The 23,278-nt window shown below is 35.4% G+C and overlaps 1 protein-coding gene across 1 annotated transcript in view; it reads right to left on the bottom strand.

The window, feature by feature from the left end:
* LOC116725038 (uncharacterized) overlaps positions 1–23,278 on the bottom strand; it is a 142,210-nt gene that overhangs the window by 29,175 nt on the left and 89,757 nt on the right. The window lies entirely within an intron of this gene.

Raw genomic sequence — 23,278 nt, forward strand, 5'->3', positions numbered from 1 at the left:
ACATGAGGTTCAAGTTGAGAAATTTGACAGAAATAAAGGTAGTCCATAGACTTATTAAGATGAATCTGGATAATTAACAATGTCTTTTTTTAACTCTTACATTTCATGAAGACCTTTTTTGTTGTTTATTAAAATAGTGAACAATCCCAGTTCTATCCTACTTATCCACCAACATTTATCTACTCACTTATTGTACTTCTTTGGTTAAATAACATGTTACCTCTCAAAACGATTGACAAGCATTAGGTTACTATTAAAATAATCTGTTATTGTTTATAGTTTGATGCTATGTATTTGATATTACTGTAATTTTTAAAGAAACATTGACAATATAGGCAAACAGAGTGGTATATAATGGTTGAATATTTTGTCCTCAAAACAATTTTTGTTTTGCCTCAAACAAAGAGGCAAAAAATAAGAATAAAAAAAATTGACACATATTGTGATTCTAGACTTGATATTGTTACCAGTTTTGATTTGGTCTTAGTTATTCAGGCCACACAGTGTCTTTTTAGCACAGTTAGCACATCATCCAATCATTGGATCATTTCTCTGCCTAACAACAACAGAAACTTTGAACCAAACTACCTCACATCTTGCAAAATCTGCTTTTTATCAACGACAGATCTTAGTAAAAATAAACCAAACCATCTCACCTCGAATTTCTGTCTTTCTGTCGACATGCTCACCAGGGAGCTGCTCAGCAGCTGAGGGTCTGGAAGTTATCCAGATTCGAGTCGTGGGAAGCAGGTTTCCTTTAATGAGGTTTGTTATTATCACATCCACTGAGGTCTGCTCTCTAACATCAGTCACCTTCTCATTGTTGTCAAAATGGAGAAGATGTTGGCATGCATTCAGTCCATCCAAGACAAATACAAATTCGAACCGCATGTAGTTGGAGACAACAAATTCTTTGATTTCCACAAAGAAATAACTGAGAAGTTCCAGAAAACTGATGGTTTTCCCTTTAATTAGGTCAAGTTTCGACAAGTCAAGTGGAAATATAACTTCCAAATTGTCTTCAGCTTTACCCTGTAAAGGTCTTACTTGATCTTCATCCCAGGTGAAGATGGAGTGCCGAGTTTCATTTTTTGCCCAACTTGTAACAAATTTCTGCACATGGAAGGATTTTCCAATGTCAGGTTTTCCTACGGTCAGCACAGTTCGGATTTTCTGTTCTCCTCTGTTTTTGAAGACGTCAGAGGGAGCACTTAGTTTTATCAGTGATTTTGATGCTGTGTTTTCACTGGTTGCGTCATCATTCATATCATCAACAGGGATGTCTCTCATGATATGTTCTGTGGTTTTCTGGTTTGGATGATTGACTTCATCTTCACCTCCATCAGGGTATTCCTGGATGAATCTTTTCTTCAGACTTGAAACGAGGTTCTCTCGCCTCATGAGGCTTTCTAAATTGGAAAAACAAAGATTAGCTTGTTAGTAGCAACTATTTAAAAATGGAATAATTATGTAGTTGTAATAAATGATATGAAAGAGCATATTTATTAATTTATTTTGTTTATCTTCTGGGCAGTCAGATGTTTTTGGTAAACAATGTATGATAAGGCAACTTTCTAGAGACGGTTTTGATATTAAAACTATTAAATTTTGGATATCTATTTCCATGCTATTACCATTTAATGTATCTGCTGACTGTTAAATGTCAGCAGTTCCCTTTACATAAACATTTAAATTAAATTAGACTGAATTATTTTTAACTTCATATTATTATACTAGTGAGTGGGTAACTAACAAAACTTCTAGCAAGTGAGCAATGTTTACCTAAACAACTGATGTTTGTTTTTCTTTTTTTTAAAGTTATTTAAACCCCAAGTTCGGTTGCATTTAGAGTACAAAATATTAAAAGGCAGAGGATATGATGTGGAATTACATGAAATATCCATTCCTTCTTGTTACCAGGAACTGATGCAGAAATCATTTCCAACAGAAAGTAGGCGAGGTGCTTCATTTGTTTTAACATTGCTCTCTTACCTCGACATTCTGTAACTTGCTCAATATATTCACCAGGAATCTTGTCAACTCCTGAGGGCTGAGAGATGATCCACAGAAGAGCATTGGGAAGCAGGTTTCCCTTGATGAGGTTTGTTAGGATCACATCCATCGATGCTGCTGTCTTTATGTCTGTGAGCTCAAAGTTGTTGTCAAAGTCTAGAGGAAGGTCATAGTTTTCCAATCCATCAAGGACAAAAGCTACTTTTTTCTTTTCATAGATACTGACTCCTGGCTTTGCCTCATCACGGAAAAAACCTTTGACCAAACTGTCCAAGCTCAGAGCTTCTTTTTGTGTTTTCAGCTCACTGAACTGAAGCGGGACAATGACGTCAACGTCCTTGTTGGGCTTTCTTTTTGCCCAGTCAAACATGAACAACTTTGCTTGAAATGTTTTGCCAATGCCAGCAACACCCTTCGTCAGAAATGTTCGCACTGTCTTTTTCTTTAGGCCAGTGAATATATCGTTGTAGGTTTTCACCAGTTTTTCTTCATGTTTGTTGTTTTTGTCTATAATGTAGAGTTCTGAATCCGTCTCCGCTTCAATCAGTTCAGCCTCATATGCAGCCAAGATCCCATTTTTTCCGATCGCTGTGAGTGAATTTTACATCAAGGTCCCTGGAACAGTCACTTCTCATTGAGACGCTGGTTGGTTCAGATGAAGACGATCTTTGATCCACAGACTTTCTGAAAATAATATCAATGAATAAATAATATGGATGAATGAATAAGTCATGGTTTCTATACACAATAAAGTACAATTCTTTGTGCATGTTTTTCACTGGACTTACAAACGTCTATGTGTGCATATCGCCGTGTTTTGTGAACATCAAATTTTGTACAATTCAAAAAACAGCATTTCAATGTTAATTCTTCCCTAAAACTGGTGAAGCTCCTGTAAGAATCCAGTTTGGCAATAACAGAGCCAGACTGGAAGAGAGCAAATGCAACGCATGCCATGAAGACCCTTTGAAGTTGTTTTTTCGGCAACCACCTTCATGGAAGCAGGATGTAGCTGCAAATTTTATTCAATAAGAAGTCCAGCTTTTGTTACTTGAAAAAGGAAGGTGAAGAGGGAACCTCTATCAGAATATCCCATTTGGAGGATATTCTTGTTGCTAGGGCTACTGGTGTTGCTCAGGATCCTTTTAAAAATTGTTTTGTATAACCAAAGCACGAGCCGTGTCCTCCTTCAGAGGAGGCAGCCACAGGTGAGCTCACCTGACTAATGCACATTCGCATGCTGCCTGAAATAACACTACAACTTGGTAGTCATGTGACCTCACCTTGTAGATGTTGTCACTTCCTTCTTTGTGCATTAAAAGCCAAATATTTTTTCTGTTTGTATTCATTATAATTGATGATGCTGTTTGGATCTTATACGAAATGTTTTTCACTACAACACCAAAAGAAGGTCTTATTAGCTAATAGATTCAAACTTATTAATCTAATAAACCATTAATTTTAAGTTGATTAATTGTTTGCAGTCTGTGTGGTCTATAAAATATATGTTGCTTTCAGTCACAGTTGATCAGAATGTACCAATAAAATTATGTAGGAGATTAATCAGGTCATTTTTGACCCATTTATGAAGACTTGAGGAACTAATGTTGGTGATTTGTTTTGAGGAATAGCTGGACTATGAAATAACTTTTTTTTTGTTAAAAAGATACAGCAAGAAAAAAAATGGCATTTTGAACTACTTACACATCTATGGATTAAAGATTAAACCATTTTAAGATGTTCGTTATAGTTTGGATTCATGCATATACTGTATTTTAATACTCTTGATTTTAGTCCTTAATCTACAGAGTTTTCCTTATTTGTGTTGGGTTAAGTGCGTGTGTTAGCTAGCCTTATACTCTGCTAATCAAGACGCAGAGTGAAACCAGCTGGGCCTGCTTAACCTGCAGGAGCTCAGTACCAACCGAAATGGGGTTTGGAATCCTGCATGCAGCCACCACTGCATGTAACAGCATGCAAATGTCAGAACTATGAAGATCTGTTTCTGGATCGGATATTTTTCTCAACACACTCATCATTATTCTAGCTACAAATTCTAGTTTGTCTCATAGGTTATTCTTCCTTATAGCTCCAAATATTTCTATATTCAGAAGTTTACTGTTTTTAAAGTTTTTAAAATACTCTTTTCACTTTCATGTTTCAGTTTAACATGAAAAGCCCCAAACCAGTCAAAGCAGATATTTAATTTCTCTTTCTTACTTTGAATCCATGTCTGACGTTTTCTGATCTGATATCAGTCCAGCAGTAATACAGGTTCTGCCCTTAAGAAGCTGCTTTCTGTGGTTAAAGAGACAAATATAGGATTACACAATAATCCATTACACATTTCCACATTCAATGACATAACATCATTTAAAGAGATCTCTAATATTGAAGATTAAACTCTAAGCTTTCAAATGAAAGCTGGGGTTTATTGTTAATCAGTAAAAAACATCTTTTTTTCCTGCTTCTTTAGCTCAAGGCACAGGTTTCAAACTCCAGTCCTCAAGAGCCGCTGTCCTGCAGTTTTTAGATGTGCCACAGGTATAAAACGCTGGAATGAAATGGTTTAATTACCTCCTCCTTGTGTAGATAAGTTCTCCAGAGCCTTGCTAATGACCTAATTATTCTATTCAGGTGTGGTGCAGCAGAAGCACATCTAAAAGTTGCAGGACAGCGGCCCTCGAGGACTGGAGTTTGACACCCCTGGCTCAAGGCAATACTCTGCCACAGTGTTCTGTTGATTAGACTTACCTGATTCTTTGCCTCCCCAACATTTAGGCCTCTCTTTTCTGCCTTTCCTCTCCAAACTGGAGTTATCCTCCCTGTTTAAGCCTCTTGCAAAGCCAGTCATTTCCAGTTGTCTCTTGGTTTTGCTCCCTGTGATTCTTTCATGTCTCCAGCAGCATGTTTTCTTCAGTAATTCACTTCAGTGGAGATTGCTATCCTTTTGACTTAGCTTCATATGATTCCTCCACCAAACACAAAGAGTAAAATATGAATTCACACACAGAAACAAATGTGCAGTTTTTATAAATTAACTATCAAAAGGAACAACAAAGACTTGTCATGAAAACTATTTGGAAAAAAAATTAATCTTGTGCCACTTAAACCAAAGAGAAAAATGTAAAAACAAACAAACAGAAAGCAAAATACACTGTAGTAAACAGAGGAATATACTTGTAATGCAAGTCACTGGAAAATCTAAGGTTAGTGAGTTTCACAGAGCAAAGTACAAGAAAAAAGAAAATAGAGCTAACAAAGAGGAAAAACAAAACTACCGATTTAATCTAAACTAACGCAGGGGGACAAAAAATTGTCAACAATTACAAATCAAACCACAAAACAAACAAACGTTTAACCAAGAAGTCCTAAATATTAGAAATGTATTTGGATTTTTGACCTTTCAGTATTTCTTCACCTACTGTATTTACACTTGTCTATCTATACAAACATTGAAGTGCTCATTCCCTACATCTTGTTTGAAACATTAGCAAGATATTGCTAGGTATTGAGTTATTATCTTTTCTTGAACAATTTAGGCTTTAACTCAGACACACAGACCCTTGGCTGTTAAAGGTTTTTGTTGTGTGTTTAATCTTGTCACTCCACAATATAATACTGTCACTCAACATTAGAAACCACACTTAGGCACATTCACATGCACACCAACAAACGCATTGTGATGTGTTCTCACACCCTTTCATTTTCAATTCAGACATTCAACCTTTCTCATCATATCAACAACACAAACACTCTTCCGTTAAGTACATGCTAACTATAACCTGCAGCACACACTCTTTGTCCCATTTTTTTAATTTTTCTTGCCATCACAACTGAACTTGCCTTAATTTGGTGTGTCAGTGTGTTTTAACCATGCTCTCCCCTGCTGAGTGACAAATCTTTTCACCAAAGAGGCAATCAGTCAAGCGCAGAAACACACAAACACTCAGAGGTCGTGCATTCAATGAAGATTAAACGTCACAGTTGCCTAATAGGTCCAAATTCATTCTCCTCTGGGTTCCTTTTTGAACCTGAAGTCGATACTTGGATGGTAGCTGCAAAGTATGTGGGAAGTGATCTGAGCCAGACTAATGCTTTCGTGTGTGGATGCTACACACATAGCATTTCACATTTAAATGCAAACATTTGCTATAGTTAGAAGGGCAATCTATGATTTGGTTCGCTCTGCAGGGAGTCTGTTGTCACAGTGAGGTTTCCCATGGCTGGAGACTGAAGGGAAAATTCAGCATAGACCCAGTTTCAAGTCTGACATAGCAGCTGCTGAGAAACTTAAATACCTTCTGACTAGATGTCATTCAGTATTTCACAATAAAATGAAATTAAATATCACATTATTGTCACATCGGTGTGGGGCTATTTGTTGGCAATACAGAAAATACATAGATCAATGCACGTTGGTGCAATGATACTCTTCAAGAAAAATGGATATAAAGAGAAAGAATCAATCCAAACTTTAAGAAAAGAACACAAATTCTTGTACATTTATAGTACAACAACTGCATATATGCTGCAGGGACTAATCAGACTACACCAAACACATCCATTTGTGAGCATAAAGACAATTAGATTACGCAATGTTCTCTTTTAAGATTTTAAATCTTTATGTGTTTTGTGATACAGATTTTGTAATTGTTTTTGTTACCAACTCAAATATAAGTGACTGGTATGTTTAAAGACAACAAAAATCCTGGATCTGTTTTAACAAAATATATTTATTTTAAAAGCACAGTTCATTTTGGCAAATAAATCCAACTCTCAATGCTTTGTGTAAAACAATTCCATTAACTATCAAATGCACAAAAAATGACACATTATTAACACATTTTTAACAGATTATGAACATTGATGCCTGTAAAATTCTTCAGCTATGAAAGAATCGTGCAGCTTGATCCAAACTTAGGCTCTTCTTCCTTTGAATTGTGACATGGTCAATCTCAATATAGTTACCCCCTGCTGGCACAGCAGATGCATTACAGAAACTTGACTGGAATCCCAGACAGTACAAACAATATAAGAACAATGCACACAAAAAAATATGTAATATCAGAATGTTCCACACAAAAAAAGACTATTTTTGTTAACGTGTACCCGTAGCTCCATAATGCAACATTAAAAAGAAAATGTATTGATTTATTACCAAATCCAACATTTTTTAGATCAAACACATAGTAAAGGATTTATGTTGTATAAAACAAAATGTTTTCAGTGTTTTTCTGTTCCTCCTTGAACAAAGATCAAACAAATCATATTACCAATATCTGGATCCAACTATTCAACTTTCCAGTTTTCCATGATTAGAAAATGTTTTCATTTAGACAGTTATATATTTGAGGTATCCAGTGCCTGGAAAATGTTATTGTTCCAAAATACACAAACACAAACACACAGTGCCTTGTAGAAAATTGCTATTTACTAACTATACATAGCACGTTTGTATTTTCAAATATTTTAAATTACTTCATACAAAAAGATAGTAAAAATATTTTTTTGATCTCTGAACAAGTTAAATAAAATATATTAAACGTCTTAGAATTCTTTTTTAAATGCATGTTTTCTTAAGGAAAGGAAAAAGTTAAATGTCAGTTTTATCAATCAGCAAATTTGTTTTCAATACAGAATACAAAATATAATAAAAATATTCTGGATTTCATCAAATAGTTTAAATAACAGGCTTGTATTTGAAATATAAAATACATAGGCGGATAAAACATAAAACATGATATTTCTTAAAATGCGTAAAAGAATTAAATTAAAAATTTGAATTGCATGATATCAATAACATGTATTTTGAGGAATACCTTGAATATGAAGTGATGAAAACTTTTCATTACAAATATATTGCAAAAAGATGACCTCACTGGGTCCAAATAATAAACATGCATTTAAAACTCCATTTTGCATCTAATTGTGTTGTCTTTGACTGATATGTATTTTTTTAATGTTCTGAAACCCTGAAGTGTAACAAATATGCAAAAAAATTAAATCAGGAAGGGGCCACACACCTTTTCATATCGCTCTAAGTGCTTACAGTCTTTCTAACTTGTGCACTCATAAATCTACAGGTCACACAAAGTCACAGAACCTTTCGCAAACCAGAAGGCTGGAAATAGCTCTGCTGTGAATTTTGATTTGAAAGTATGAATTAAGCTCCGCTTCTCTGATGATACACTGTAGTAACTTAGAGTTCCTCCTTCCCAGTCAAGAAACACACCTATTTTGTTGCATGTAGGGACTTTGATTTCTTTTTTTTTGTTTTTATGCATGGCTTTGTATCCAGTCTTGGAGCAGAGCAGACTCCAGGACTTGTCATTGCATCCCAGACCACCATCACGGTTCCAGCTTCTACCCACATCTTTATATGCCACAGCAATTCCCACCACACCTTTCCATTCCACTTCCCAGTAACAAAGTTGGTTCAGGCCTTTATCACAAAATACCTGGGTCCTCTTGAACCTTTCATCACTTGTATTTCGCTGCTTCTTGACATCATCATCAGTTTTCGCTTTTTTGTTGTTTTCAACCAGAACAAGCCGTCTGCTTGCTGAGTTCTTATCAAACATAAGATCTGCACCATCTGAAAGTGTTCAAGAAGAAAATAAAGTAAGCTTTGTGAGAATTTAAACAATGACAGTTTCAGAATGTGAACTGTTTTTACCATAATGAAACCATAAATTTAAACATTAAATCTGGTAAATTTAGAGAATTATGAATCATTAAGTATTTTCCATCCATCCATCCATCCATTTTCTTCCGCTTATCCGGGGTCGGGTCGCGGGGGTAGCAGCTTCAGAAGGGAGGCCCAGACTTCCCTCTCCCCAGCCACTTCTTCCAGCTCTTCCAGGGGAATCCCGAGGCGTTCCCAGGCCAGCTGAGAGACATAGTCCCTCCAGCGTGTCCTGGGTCGTCCCCGAGGCCTCCTCCCAGTGGGACGTGCCCAGAACACCTCACCAGGGAGGCGTCCAGAAGGCATCCTGACCAGATGCCCGAGCCACCTCAACTGGCTCCTCTCGATGTGAAGGAGCAGCGGCTCTACTCTGAGTCCCTCCCGGATGACTGAGCTTCTCACCCTATCTCTAAGGGAGAACCCAGACACCCTACGGAGAAAACCCATTTCGGCCGCTTGTATCCGCGATCTCGTTCTTTTGGTCATGACCCAAAGCTCATGACCATAGATGAGGGTGGGAACGTAGATCGACCGGTAAATTGAGAGCTTCGCTTTTTGACTCAGCTCTCTCTTCACCACGACGGACCGGTACAGCGCCCGCTTGATGGCAGACGCTGCGCCGATCCGCCTGTCGATCTCCCGCTCCCTTCTTCCCCCATTCGTGAACAAGATCCCGAGATACTTGAACTCCTCCACTCCCAGTATTTTGTGATTTCCTTATATATGAAGTCATATGCTATTTTTAGTATGCCCATTATTGCCTGCTAAATACCCTTCGGATGATGAAGTTCTAACTTTCACTTTCAGATAAACTTGATTCATCTTGTAATACAAAAATGTAAAAGTGTTGAGGGGGAAAAAAAACAGCTTACATTTACTCCAACCAGGTTTTAGTCGATGTTTTCCTTCATAGGCAAAGCTGTGCACAGTAAGACAAGAAAAATTCATTTTATTTTCGAAAAAAAATCAGAAAGTAATATTTCATTCCTATTTTTTCCCAGTTATGAATGCTTATTATTATGTTATTTACAACACAGTGTGTGTATTAAGTTTAATTCACCAGCTCTTGGACTATAACATTTATTTACATATTTAGCCAAGCCTAGCAAGACAAGTTTCAGTGAGATCCCTCATAAATACCCGATTGCTGTTAAAAGGCTCTACTCAGACATGGTGCATCATTAGATTAAGTTATTTTTCTACAAGTTGCAGTACTAAATAATGTCTGATTTATTTACTCACTTCACTGTCTCAAGTTTCTTGTTTGGATCCTCAACTGTTGCATTGAGAGCCCTCATCCCATTGTCTCCAGGATGATTGTAACTCAGGTCCAAGAGTTTAAGTGAGGAGTTTCTACTGGACTCAATAGCTTCAGCCAGAGAAATGCAGCTGTTCTCTGTCACCCGACATCCTGCCAGCCTGCACAAAGACACAATTTTGGATTAGAAATAGAGCTCAGCAAAAATTTACAGTGATACAACAAAGAATAGCAATTATTTATCTTAACCACAACACAATGGTGTTCAAACTGGAACCCTACTGGTTCCAGAATAGGAACCGGTAGGTTGAGCCACCATCACCCTTAAGGAAAGACTTTCAAATTATTTAATTTATACATGGGCAGCTCATCTCTCAGCTTTAGTTTTATCCTTCTCAGTACTATTTTTATAGGACCGTTGTATTATATTGACACTTTACACAAACAAGAATTGTGAACACATAGAATAACCTTAAATCTTGGGACAAAAAAATCTAGAAGCTCAAAATAGTAGCTAACTATAACACTGGTTGATATATTGAAAAACCTACTTGAGAGTCTCTAGTTTACAGTTCACATGTTTCAATCCATCAGCAAGTCGCTTCACTCCAGCATCAAGCAAATCATTATGACTCAGGTCCAACAATGTGAGATTTGAGGATGGATTGGTTAGCACTGATGATGTCAGACCTTTGCAAGATTCTTCAGAGAGCTCACACCAACTCAGTCTGTAAAAAGATCCATGAAAACAATCAAGTTAATTAGACAAACCATGTGTGATTTTCTTCTAAAATCACAAAGGATCACAGTAAAGGAACAAAGTTTGAGTCTTGTTTTAAAACAGTAAAAGACAAGTTATCATGTCTGTGTTGTCAAACTAGACAAAGGCAAAAGCCCAAACTCTCATGTATAACATGAGCGTTTGGGCTCTCATGTTATACAAACAATGTTCACAAACATTGTGAACATTGTTTGTTCACAATGAAGAAAGTAACATAAAGTAATATTCTGAAGTAGTGAGGTACAGTACATGGAAGCAACTTAAAGAGTATTTTTACAATAATATTTTACAGCTTTCTCTTATTGAAGAGGTGAAGATTATGATTGAGTTAGTTTGTTTCGTCCAAGTTCAAACTGATGGAAGTATGGAAATTGTATGAAGGTATTAATTTATGATATTCTTAAAAGTAAAAGGTAATAACACTTTTTATATGAGACAAACCAAATGGATTATTGTGATTATTGTTATTTCAGAGTGGAAATTTTTTCAGAGTAAATGACAAATTGTCAAACATCAATTTGACTGATAACCAGGTAGCTTTCAATTCTTTACCAAAGTCAGGATGAGTATCTGTTGTTGTGGCTTCAAGTAGTCATTCTATTGAACAGCATCTCATGCTTACATTTAGCTTTTGTCGCTATTTGACCTTAACTGTAATAGCGTTGCTGCCCCTAATGAAAAAGTGCCTGCTAGTTTAGAGCTCTAGTTGTGATGCATTACTGTTACCACAAGAGAACAGAACTATAAAAAAAAAAGGGACCTGCTAAAATAGTGTATGGCCTTGAACTTTTGTATATTTGTGAATTAGTTTTCAAATAAGCAGTGCAACATTTGTGTGTTTTGTTTCCTGATGAGAGATTTTTAAAGCAGATACTGGAATAGTTATGAACTGTTTTTGCATCAAAATCCTTAAACACTGAATAAATATGACAAGTGATAGCTCAATAAAGGGGCATTTAACAGTTTTTATAAAAATACTTACAAAGTAGTGTTTGAGACTTTGACCACTGGCATCATTCCCAGAAGGACTTTCTCTGATTTCAGGTATTTCTTAAGATCAAACACTTCAAGGTTTTCATCTGATGTCAGCAGCACAAAGGTTAAACCTGACCACTGAGAAGCAGTGAAAGTTTCAAAAGGTTTTTCTTCTGAATTGAGATAATTTTTGATTTCTTTAACAAGGCTGTCATCATTCAGCTCATTAAGACAGTAGAAAAGATTAAGGTTTTTCTCTGTGTCACTGTTGTTCTCTCTGATCTTCGTTTTGATGTACTCTGCTGTTTCCTTACTAGTGACTTTGTGTTTTTCAGTCTTATCCATCAGATCCTGAAGTAGATCCTGATTAGATTCCAGAGAGAGACCCAATAGGAACCGAAGGAACATGTCCCAGTCCCCATGTTCACTCTCAAAAGCCTTCTCCACTGCTTTCTTATAAAACTCTGAGGCTGCTGAGCTGGATCCTACAAACACATTTTCTCCTTTGTTATTAAATGAGTAGAAGACATGGAGAGCTGCCATGTACTCTTGAATGCTTTTATGTATGAAGCAAAACAGCTTCTGAGGGTACAGTCCATTGTTTTCTCGTTTGATCTGAGTGAACAACCCAGAGAAAACAGCAGCTTTGGTTACATCAGTCCCACAACTGGTCAAGTCTTCTTCAGTAAAGAGAAGGTTTTTCTCCTCTAGGCCTTTGAAAGCAAGTTTTCCCAAAGATAGGATTGTTTCATCATTAGTTTTATCACAGAATGTCTCCGTTCCAGAGGTTTCAGAGGTTGACTGATCTGTATTATATTTTACTTTTGTCTGTCTGCGCTGGAGCAAAAGGAAATGTGTGTACATGTCAGTCAGAGTTTTTGGCATTTTATCATCTTGATTTCTTTCAACAAAGTCCTCCAAAACCTTTGATGTGATAAAACAGAAAACAGGGATGTGACACATTATGTAAAGAGTTCTTGATTTCTTCACATATGACAAGACCTTTTTAGCCACATTCTCATCACTGAATCGCTTCATGAAATACTTTTCCTTTTGCTCATCATTAAATCCTCTCACTTCTGTCATTCGATCAACGTTTTCTGGAGGAATGTTGTTGGATGCTGCAGGTCGGGAGGTGATCCAGATTTGAGCTTTAGGGAGCAAATTTCCCAGGATAAGCTTTGACAGCAGACCATTTATTGAGGTTGGTGTTGTGACATCACTCAATTTATTTGTTTCACTGAACTTAAGATCAAGACGACATTCATCAAAACCATCCAGAACAATCAGAATGTTGTATTTGTCATAGTCAGTTATTTCAGACGTCCTCATTGCTGGGAAGAACTGATGAATCAGATCTTGTAAACTTTGTTCTTTATCTGCTCTCAGATTTAACTCTCGGAATGGAAGTGGAAAAATGAAATAAAAGTTTTCTGTTGCTTTGCTCTCTGCCCAGTCAAGTATGTATTTCATTGAGGCACATGTTTTTCCTACGCCTGCCACTCCAACCGTAAGGACAGTCTTAATGTTTTGATTATTATTGGCAGGTTTAAAGATGTCACAGTATTTAATAGATGTTTCTTCAACTGTGGTTTTGAACTTTGCATCCTGAACCTGCATGGCTTCATTCTGAGCACGCTCTCCTTCTGTGATGTAGAGGTCAGTGAAGACCTCGTTGAGAAGAGCTGAGGTCGTCTGTCTATCAATGCCTTCAGACACACTGGTGAATTGATCTTTTAGTTCACTTTTGAGTTTTCTTTGACTTGTGATATCAGGCTTCTCTGAAAAAAATAAAATGTAGGTAAACAAAACGACATAGATTAGATACTTTTGAAATAATTTTATATATTCTTTTGACAAAGAATAAAACACACACAAGAAAAGACTACTAATCGCAAACATTGGCCTGTTTCTGTGTGACAAACGAATATGTTGCAAAAACTAAACGTGCAGTTTTCTGTTTATAGGGTTTTTATGTTGTGTTAATGCTAAAAATCCAACCAAACTGCAGATGTAAACTTAAAACTACAGATGTTGCTGCAGATCACTCAAAATCTATTTGGGATCATAGATTTTTGTCAAAGTTCTTGCTGTCATGGGTTGAATTAAAAATATGAGTTGCATAAAGCAGTGCTTGCACATTTTATGTTGCAGATTGTTAGTGAATGCACCAAGAACGACTGAGTACCTGATATGCAAAGTGTGCATGCGTGATGTGTGGACCAATAAACATCTGGAGATGGATTGTAACTCAATATAAATGTAGGAGAAGTGTGTCATAATATTAGACTAGTAAAGCAACGTCGATTTCTGCATGAAGTAACAGCGCTGCCTTTCAGCTTCCAACCTTTAAGAAACACCAATTTAAAGTTGTTGGTCCAACTCAGTCAGCCTAGCTTAGAGATAGGCGTTGAAAATTACTTATTTACCTTTGTGATACAAAATTATTCATGAGTATTTGTGAATGAATATGTTGTGGCCTTTCAATTTGTAGTTGTGTTTAGTGATTTCTTGAATGATTTGTTGAAGTGGTTTGCACTTCAGGGCCACCATATTAAATCAAAAAAAAAACTTAAAAGAAGAAATACGCAGATATCGCCCAGCAATGACCTGTTTACTAATTAATGAATCCATCTTTGGATGGACTTGATGAGCAGTGGAAAACAATAGTATTGTCACAAGATCATAAAACAAATTAAGCTGAGAAAAAAAAACAATTGATAGCCATGGCTTTTTGTGGAGTACATAGATTTCTTTCAGAATTATATTTTTTAATCTGATTTTCCTATTTTGTGAACATAGTTTTAATTATTGTTTCTATAATCTGTCATAGAAATAGACAGATTATAGAAACAATAATCTGGAAATTGTAGAGTGGAAATTGTGTTTTATACATGTTTTTTGTGTCTGTCGTTTTTTATCAATTTGCTTTATTTTAAATAAATGAAACTTAAGTAGCAGTTTCTTTTACATCCTGAAACCTAATCAATACACAGTAATTTCATTGAGATTTATTTTACATTCATAGATCTCTGGAATGGAAAAGATTCACCCTTGAAACTCAGTTTGAAAAGTAACATGGCTAATTAGTTTATAAATGTTAATATAATTTGATGTAGTTTTTACTAATATGTCAGAAAAGACATTTAAGTTCAATATAATAAGAAATTTGTATTTACAGATCTTACCTCGTATTTCTGTCAGTCTGTCAATAAAGCCATCAGGGATTTTCTTAGCAGCTGGAGGCTGAGAGGTTATCCAGATCTGGGCCTCTGGCAGCAGGTTTCCTCTGATAAGGTTTGTTAGCAACAAGTCGACTGAGGTTGGTTCTCTGACATCAGTCAAGTTTTCATTGTTTTCAAAGTCTAAACAACCTTGATATGCATTGAGTCCATCCAAAATAAATACAATATTTAACTGGGAATAGTCAGAGATGATGATATTTTTGGTTTCCTCAAAGAAGTGATGAAGAAGTTCAGACAAACTGATATTTTTATTTTTTATCAAGTTGAGTTTTGAGAGGTCAAGTGGAAACAAAAGTTCTGCAGGTTTTGCCTGGCTAGAAAATGGTCTTCTGATCCAGGTGAAAAATGACCAGGTATTTTTACCCTTTTTAGCCCATTCTTTAATAAATTTTTTCATGTGAAAAGATTTTCCTATATCAGCTTCTCCAATGGTCAGCACTGTTCTAGTTTTCTCTTCTTTCACATCTTTGAAGATCTCAGAAGTGGATTTCACTTTTGTGATCTTGTTCTGTTTACTTTCCCCTTCTTCAGAGCCATTTTCTCTTCTGATGACATGTTCTGTTGTTTTCTGGTTTGGATGACTGATTTCATCTTTTTCGTCAGTGATTTCTTTCAGAAATCTAGTTTTCAGACATGATTCTAACTTCTTCTGTTGCTCAGAGGTTTCTAATCAGACAAAGCAAAGTTATACAATGATGTAAAATCACTTAAGCCTTGAATAAAGTAAACAAAAATGCATAGAAGCTAAATTAAGTGTAATTGATTTAGACAGATATTCTTACCTTGACAGAGAACAGTTCTGTTGATATATTTAGAAGGAATCTTTTCAACTCCTTTTGGTTGAGAAATTATCCAAATATGAGCTTCAGGAAGTAGATTTCCTTTGATCAGATTCGTTAGCAGACCATCCATTGATGCTGCTTCCTTCAACTCTTTAAGTTTTTTGTTGTTTACAAAGTCAAGAGGAAGTTCACATTCTTCCAGGCCATCAAGAATGAAACATATCTTTTTCTTGTCATCTTTGTAAACAAAATTTTTTTTGTTGAAGAAATCATCCAGCAGAGATTCCATGCTTTTTACTTCATCCTTCTTTGTATTCAACTCAGTGAAATCAAGGGTCACTAAAGCCTTTATGTCTTTGTTGGAGTTTCCTTTTGCCCAGTCGATCATGAACATTTTTGTTTGGAATGTTTTTCCGATTTCAGGGACTCCTTTCATCAGTAGAGTTCGCACATTTTTGGACATATAAGGAAATTTGGAAAGCAGAGAATCATTGTTGGTAAACAAATCGTTGGGCTTGATTAGGTTCTTTTCCCCACTTTCCAACGTCACTATCTCAGAGCGTTGTGGGTCACTTTCATGTCGACCCACCTCCCCAAGAATTACTTTCTTCAGGTATTTTTCTTCCTTGGCATCTTCTATCATTGAAAAAATGTGATATATGAATAACAGGAATAACATTAACTTCATATTTGAAACACTCAAAAATGATGTCAAGTTATAAAATGATGCAAAATCATACAACTCTTAAATAAAGTCAACAAAATTATTATTTTGTGTACAAAATCAAACAATTAAGTGTAATTGATTAAGACAAATATTCTTACCTTGACAGAGAACAGTTTTGTTGATATATTTAGAAGGAATCTTATCAAATCCTTTTGGTTGAGAAATTATCCAAATATGAGCTTCAGGAAGCAGATTTCCTTTGATCAGACTCGTTAGCAGCACATCCATTGATGCTGCTTCCTTCAAGTCTTTAAGTTTTTTGTTGCTTACAAAGTCAAGAGGAAGTTCACATTTTTCCAGGCCATCAAGAATGAAACATATCTTTTTCTTGTCATCTTTGGAAACGTTAACATTTTTTTTGTTGAAGAAATCATCCAGCAGAGATTCCATGCTTTTTACTTCATCCTTCTTTTTATTCAACTCAGTGAAATCAAGGGTCACTAAAGTCTTTATGTCTTTGTTGGAGTTTCCTTTTGCCCAGTCGATCATGAACATTTTTGTTCGGAATGTTTTTCCAACACCAGGGACTCCTTTCATCAGTACAGTTCGCACATTTTTGGACATATAAGGATGTTTGGAATTCAGAGATTTATTGTTGGTAAATAAATCTTTGGGCTTGATTAGGTTCTTTTTCCCACTTTCAAACATCACTATCTCAGAGAGTTTTGGGTAACTTTCATGTCGACCCACCTCCTCAAGAATTACTTCTTTCAGGTATTTTTCTTCTTTGGCATCTCCTATCATTGAAAAAATATGATATGTGAATAACAGGAATAACAATAACTTTATATTTGAAACACTGTTAAAAACACTATCTTCAGAATTATTGCATAGAAACAATCTGTATTTCTTCCTGACAACAAGTTAAACTCAGCTAAATAACAATAAGATGCACTGAACTCACTCAGTAAATTAATATGTTTGTCGTGCACCTCCAAATGTTTGTAACTCGCTGTGCATTGTGCACAACCCCTTTCACTCAAAATGGTGTATTTGGAAGGTGCTCTTGAAAGCTGGTTTACCAGTACCAGCATGTTTGTGATCTTTATAGGAAGGCTATCTTTTTGGAGACTATTGGAGCAAAGTATGCATCAGGTATTAAAACCCCACTGTTTGCTCGGCTCAACTCAACTCAAATCTCTAAGAGCGACTGCATTCAGGCTGAGTTATAGTCAATCTTGTAGAGATTCACATTGAGCACACAGTGAGGCTTATATGATTGCAAATATCTTTGTGAACGAAGAATATGCAGCATGTGTGTTTACATCTAATACATGTTGGCTCCATTTTGTTCTGGCTTGTCCTTGATTCTGTATCTGTTAGTATAACTTGATAAAATACAATAGAAATATCTTTCATTGACCCACAGTGGGGAAATTTCAGTGTAACAGCAACAAAGTGACAAAGCGATCAAAACATGTATAGAGTTGCACATATATAAAGATCTAAAATACATTAAAAAAGAATTAAGAATAACATACAGAATGGACAAAAATACAACATAAAATATTATGCATTATAAAGACCACCTAATCATAACCAGCAAAATGCAGCAAGCTGCAGAAATTATTAAACAAAATGGTAGAAGTAAAGAAAATACAAAACCACAATAAAATTGACAGTAAATAGATGAATTTTGTAACCTAAGAATATTTAGTTAAAAATACAAATTATTTTTTATCAATGTCAATTTTACAAAATATTTCTTTTCCTTTTCCTTACTTTTAAATGGATCAGCATTATATATCTTGTTTTAAGATACGATAGCAAATTACCTAATTAGGATTTAACTGCAAAGAATATACATAATTTCATTTTTGTTAACCTTTTTTATCTGGTTCTTAAGTATTAGCAATAATGTCTTCCAAGATCAAATGTTTTCAAATTTTCTGTCAACCTTTAACATTTTTAATACAAAAACAGAGTGGGTCAATGATGAGCTGACAAGCACCTCGTGTATAAAAATATTTATGAGGCTTTATCAGTTTAATTTAAGGGAGAAAATAACTTGGTCTGTTTAGAAGCTCTTTGCTTTACCATGATAATTCTTTAGTTATTTTACATATTGCAGCAACAGGATTATTTCCATTACTTTTAATGGAAGTAATCCATCAAAAGGCGCCAGTGATTCCACAAACCAAAGAACCTCACTGAGCTTTGAACAGGATTGGTCAAAAATGATGTCAAGTTATAAAATGATGCAAAATCATACAACTCTTGAATAAAGTCAACAAAATTATTATTTTGTGTACAAGCTAAGTGTAATTGATTTAAACAAATATTCTTACCTTGACATTGAACAGTTTTGTTGATATATTCAGAAGGAATCTTATCAACTCCTTTTGGTTGAGAAATTATCCAAATATGAGCTTCAGGAAGCAGATTTCCTTTGATCAGATTCGTTAGCAGCACATCCATTGGTGCTGCTTCCTTCAAGTCTTTCACTTCTTTGTTGTTTACAAAATCAAGAGGAAGTTTGCATTTTTCCAGTCCATCAAGAATGAAACATATCTTTTTCTTGTCATCTTTGGAAACATAACATTTTTTTTTGTTGAAGAAATCATCCAGCAGAGATTCCATGCTTTTTACTTCATCCTTCTTTGTATTCAACTCAGTGAAATCAAGGGTCACTAAAGCCTTTATGTCTTTGTTGGATTTTCCTTTTTCCCAGTCGTTGATGAACATTTTTGTTTGGTATGTTTTACCAATTCCAGGGACTCCTTCCATTAGTACAGTTCGCACATTTTTGGACGCACCAGAAATGTTGAAAAACCGAGATTTATTGTTGGTAAATAAATCTTTGAGCGAGACTGGTTTCTTTTCCCCACTATCAAACATCACTATGTGAGAGAGTTTTGGGTCATTTTTATGTCGATCCACCTTCTTAGTAATTTCTTCCTTCAGGTGTTTTACTTCCTTGGCATCTCCTATCGTTGAAAATGATCCTTTGGTATTTTCTCCTGTAATTTTTAAATTAAATATATGTGAGCAACAGGAACAACCTTAAAATATTTGAAACACATGATTGACAACAATCTTTAGAATATATTTTCAGCAATAATCTGCTCTAATTAGTCATATTTCTTCCTGGCATCCAGCTGTCATCAACATCAAGCATTTAGAATTATAGAAACAATTTGTATTTCTTCCGGACAACAAATTAAACTCAGCTGAAAAGTAATAAATGGCGTCTGAGCAAATTATTATTGGTTTACACCATTGATATTTTTGTCTTGAAACATCAACTATTGTCAGGGGCAGTAATGATAAGACCTGACAAATACTGGGTTAAGATTCACATGATTTGATTTTTTATAATTTAAGAAGAGAAAAACAACTTGGTTTTCTTAGAAGCATTTAATTTTACTTTCAGGTGGCAATTTTCTCCTTAATGTACAAATAAAAAAAACACCAACACAAACACAAGTAAAAACAAAATTTTACAATAAAAAAATATAATTTGACATATAACTTATCTCTTAAAAGTATGTATTCATTAGTCTCTAAAGCAAATGGACAGTTGGACTTAAAAAACCTTTTCTTTTTAAGTCATGCTCACCTGTGTCACCTGGTCCAGATGTTTCGGATTGGTTGTCATTAGAAACACTGCAGACACAGACAAGATATTTAACTGTTTTGATTTACATTTATTCAAATGAACATGTGTTTAGTGATCATGTTTAAGTTAAATGACTGGATTTATAATTTATTTTCACTGCCAGGGGCCAGGACTTTATCACATTCATTTTAATCAATTAATTACATACACTGCCTGGCCAAAAAAAAAGTCGCCACCTGGATTTAACTAAGCAAATAGGTACCAGCCTCCTATTGGACAAGTACTGCATAGGCAATTATCTTTCAGCTGGCAACAAGTTATTTAACCCCAGCTGATGCAATGAGTAACTCCTCATTTCTTAAACAACCATGGCAAAAGACACATCCTGTGGTCGTGGAAAAGACGTTAGTCTGTTTAAGAAGGGTCAAATCATTGGCATGCATCAAGCAGAGAAAACATCTAAGGAGATTGCAGAAACTACTAGAATTGGGTTAAGAACTGTCCAACGCATCATTAAAAACTGGAAGGATGGTGGGGAACCATCGTCTTCCAGGAAGAAATGTGGTCGGAAAAAAATCCTGAATGATCGTGATCGGCGATTACTTAAACGTTTGGTCAAATCAAAGAAAAACAACAGCAGAACTCAGGAGTATGTTTAATTGCGAACGCAAAAGTATTTCCACACGCACAATGCGAAGGGAACTCAAGGGGTTGGGATTGAACAGCTGTGTAGCCGTAAGAAAACCTCTAATCAGTAAGGCTAACCAGAAAAAAAGGCTTCAGTTTGCTAGGGAGCATAAAGATTGGACTCTGGAGGAATGGAAGAGGGTCATGTGGTCTGATGAGTCCAGATTTACCCTGTTCCAGAGTGATGGGCGCATCAGGGTAAGAAGAGAGGCAGGTGAAGTGATGCACCCATCATGCCTAGTGCCTACTGTACAAGCCTGTGGGGGCAGTGCTATGATCTGGGGTTGCTGCAGTTGGTCAGGTCTAGGTTCAGGAACATTGTGTGCCCAAAGAATGAGGTCAGCTGACTACCTGAATATACTGAATGACCAGGTTATTCCATCAATGGATTTTGTCTTCCCAAATGGAACAGGCATATTCCAAGATGACAATGCCAGGATTCATCGGGCTCACATTGTGAAAGAGTGGTTCAGGGAGCATGAGACATCTTTTTCACACATGGATTGGCCACCACAGAGTCCAGACCTTAACCCCATTGAGAATCTTTGGGATGTGCTGGAGAAGGCTTGCGCAGTGGTCAGACTCTCCCATCATCAATACAAGATCTTGGTCAAAGATCAATGCAACACTGGATGGAAATAAATCTTGTGACACTGCAGAAGCTTATTGAAACAATGCCACAGCGAATGCGGGCTGTAATCAAAGCTAAAGGCGGTCCAACAAAATATTAGAGAGTGTGACCATTTTCTGGTGGCGACTTTTTTTTGGCCAGGCAGTATACATTTTAGTGTGTTAAAGAAGTCAATGCAATAAATCACAGGTTGTTGTTTTTTTTTTTACATACAAAGTTTCCGACTGAAACATAAATATATTAAAACCTAAAATATCGTCTCAGTGCCAAACATGTTGCAGTAACCACAGATGTCCCCAATGCTAATGTCACCATTCATAGTCCATATTTGTAAAGAAGTATATTTTCAAAGAAGTGAAATAAATGATAAGAAGGATCCTAAAATACTTGAAAACTAAATGGGTATAATAGCACTTTGTAAGAATCTGGATAGATTAACCTAAATAACAGATCAAAACAATTTTATATAATTGATGTTGAGTTCATATGTCTGATCAAGAATTTAGCAACAAAAACAGTTTTTGTATTTAAAATATTTATTTTGTCAATACATGGTTTTCAATAGAGAAAATTGCAATGCTTTTAGGCTTGCATTTGCTTCAGGTGAGCAAATGCAAGCCGCCATTTTGTGGCTGGTAAAACAACTTGCTCTCATCAATACGTTCTACGCAGAATAATGATAACAATTGTATAAAACAGCGAAATGCCTGTCAGAAGATCCTGACTACGATCCGACTATCTTTGATGTCCAACATCAGACAAAAGCAGAAAATTCTTGAATGAGATGAAAACGAAAAACACAAACTGATGTGGATCATTAATCACTGGATAGATGAAGGCAGTGTGATGCAACGCAGGAAGACATTTACAGTCAATCCAAAAGTTGAAGGAAAAAAGAATGAAAAACTTAAAATTAAAGACACTTTTTATAAGCAAACTTTATTTTTATGTGAAATGAATCTTGAACATAAAAACACCACATTTTTTGCTAAGCCAAAAAAAATTAACCCTAACCCTTACAAATATGTACAATAAACCAGAATGTGATTCTGATCTTTTTCAGTGTAAATTGTTTGATTTCCTACATTATATAAAGTGTTCATATAAACTCAAAGATAAGGACATTACTTTTGGATTGAAGCTATCTACATGGTTTTTATTTAAATTATGTCCTGATATTGTTTCCATTTTTTTTAAAAATCTTTGATCACAACGAACATAATGGTCTTGGCATTAAAATATTTTCAAAAGTCTCAAAAGCTATGAACCATCTTTTCAGCAGAATTAACTTTATTACCATAGCTATTGTACATTTTTGCTTTTTATTGTGTTTTACTAGGAAAAGACATAAAATATTACCAAAGTCTCTTACCTTTGACCTTCACTGTCAATGCTTAAAGATTCACCTTTGGATTTGTCACTTTTCAAACTCACTGAAGTAGAGATTAGAGTTTGGTGCTGAGGTAAGCTAGAAGACAAACAGCGAAATGCTTTTTATAAAACAGGATCTAACAAATCTAAATCAGTTTTTCCCTTAAACATTTTCACAAAATGATTTAGATGGGTTAAGTCGTCCTCAGTCTGAAAATTACTGACATAAGTAAATTGGGCAGTGTTTAATAAAACCAACAACAAAACAAAAACAGCTGGGAAAATAATGTTCAGGATTAAAGATTTTCCTTTCAAAAATAGCAAATTGGACAGAAATAAATGAAAAACTCCTATTATTCAGTAACGTTATTCTGTGTTACTATACATTTGTGCCACTTATGGTATTAACCTTAAATGCACTGTTGTGTCTTGTAAGCGGTACATTTGTTGCATTCACAAAATTTATCTATATTTTATATCATTTTTTAAATTTTTTAAATGATTTTTCTACATTTTTCCCTCCTACTGCTTGACAGACAATGCTGTCCAGAGTCAAACTCC

This window comes from Xiphophorus hellerii, chromosome 1, assembly GCF_003331165.1.
Source record: "Xiphophorus hellerii strain 12219 chromosome 1, Xiphophorus_hellerii-4.1, whole genome shotgun sequence".
NCBI classification, from domain to species: Eukaryota; Metazoa; Chordata; class Actinopteri; order Cyprinodontiformes; family Poeciliidae; genus Xiphophorus; species Xiphophorus hellerii.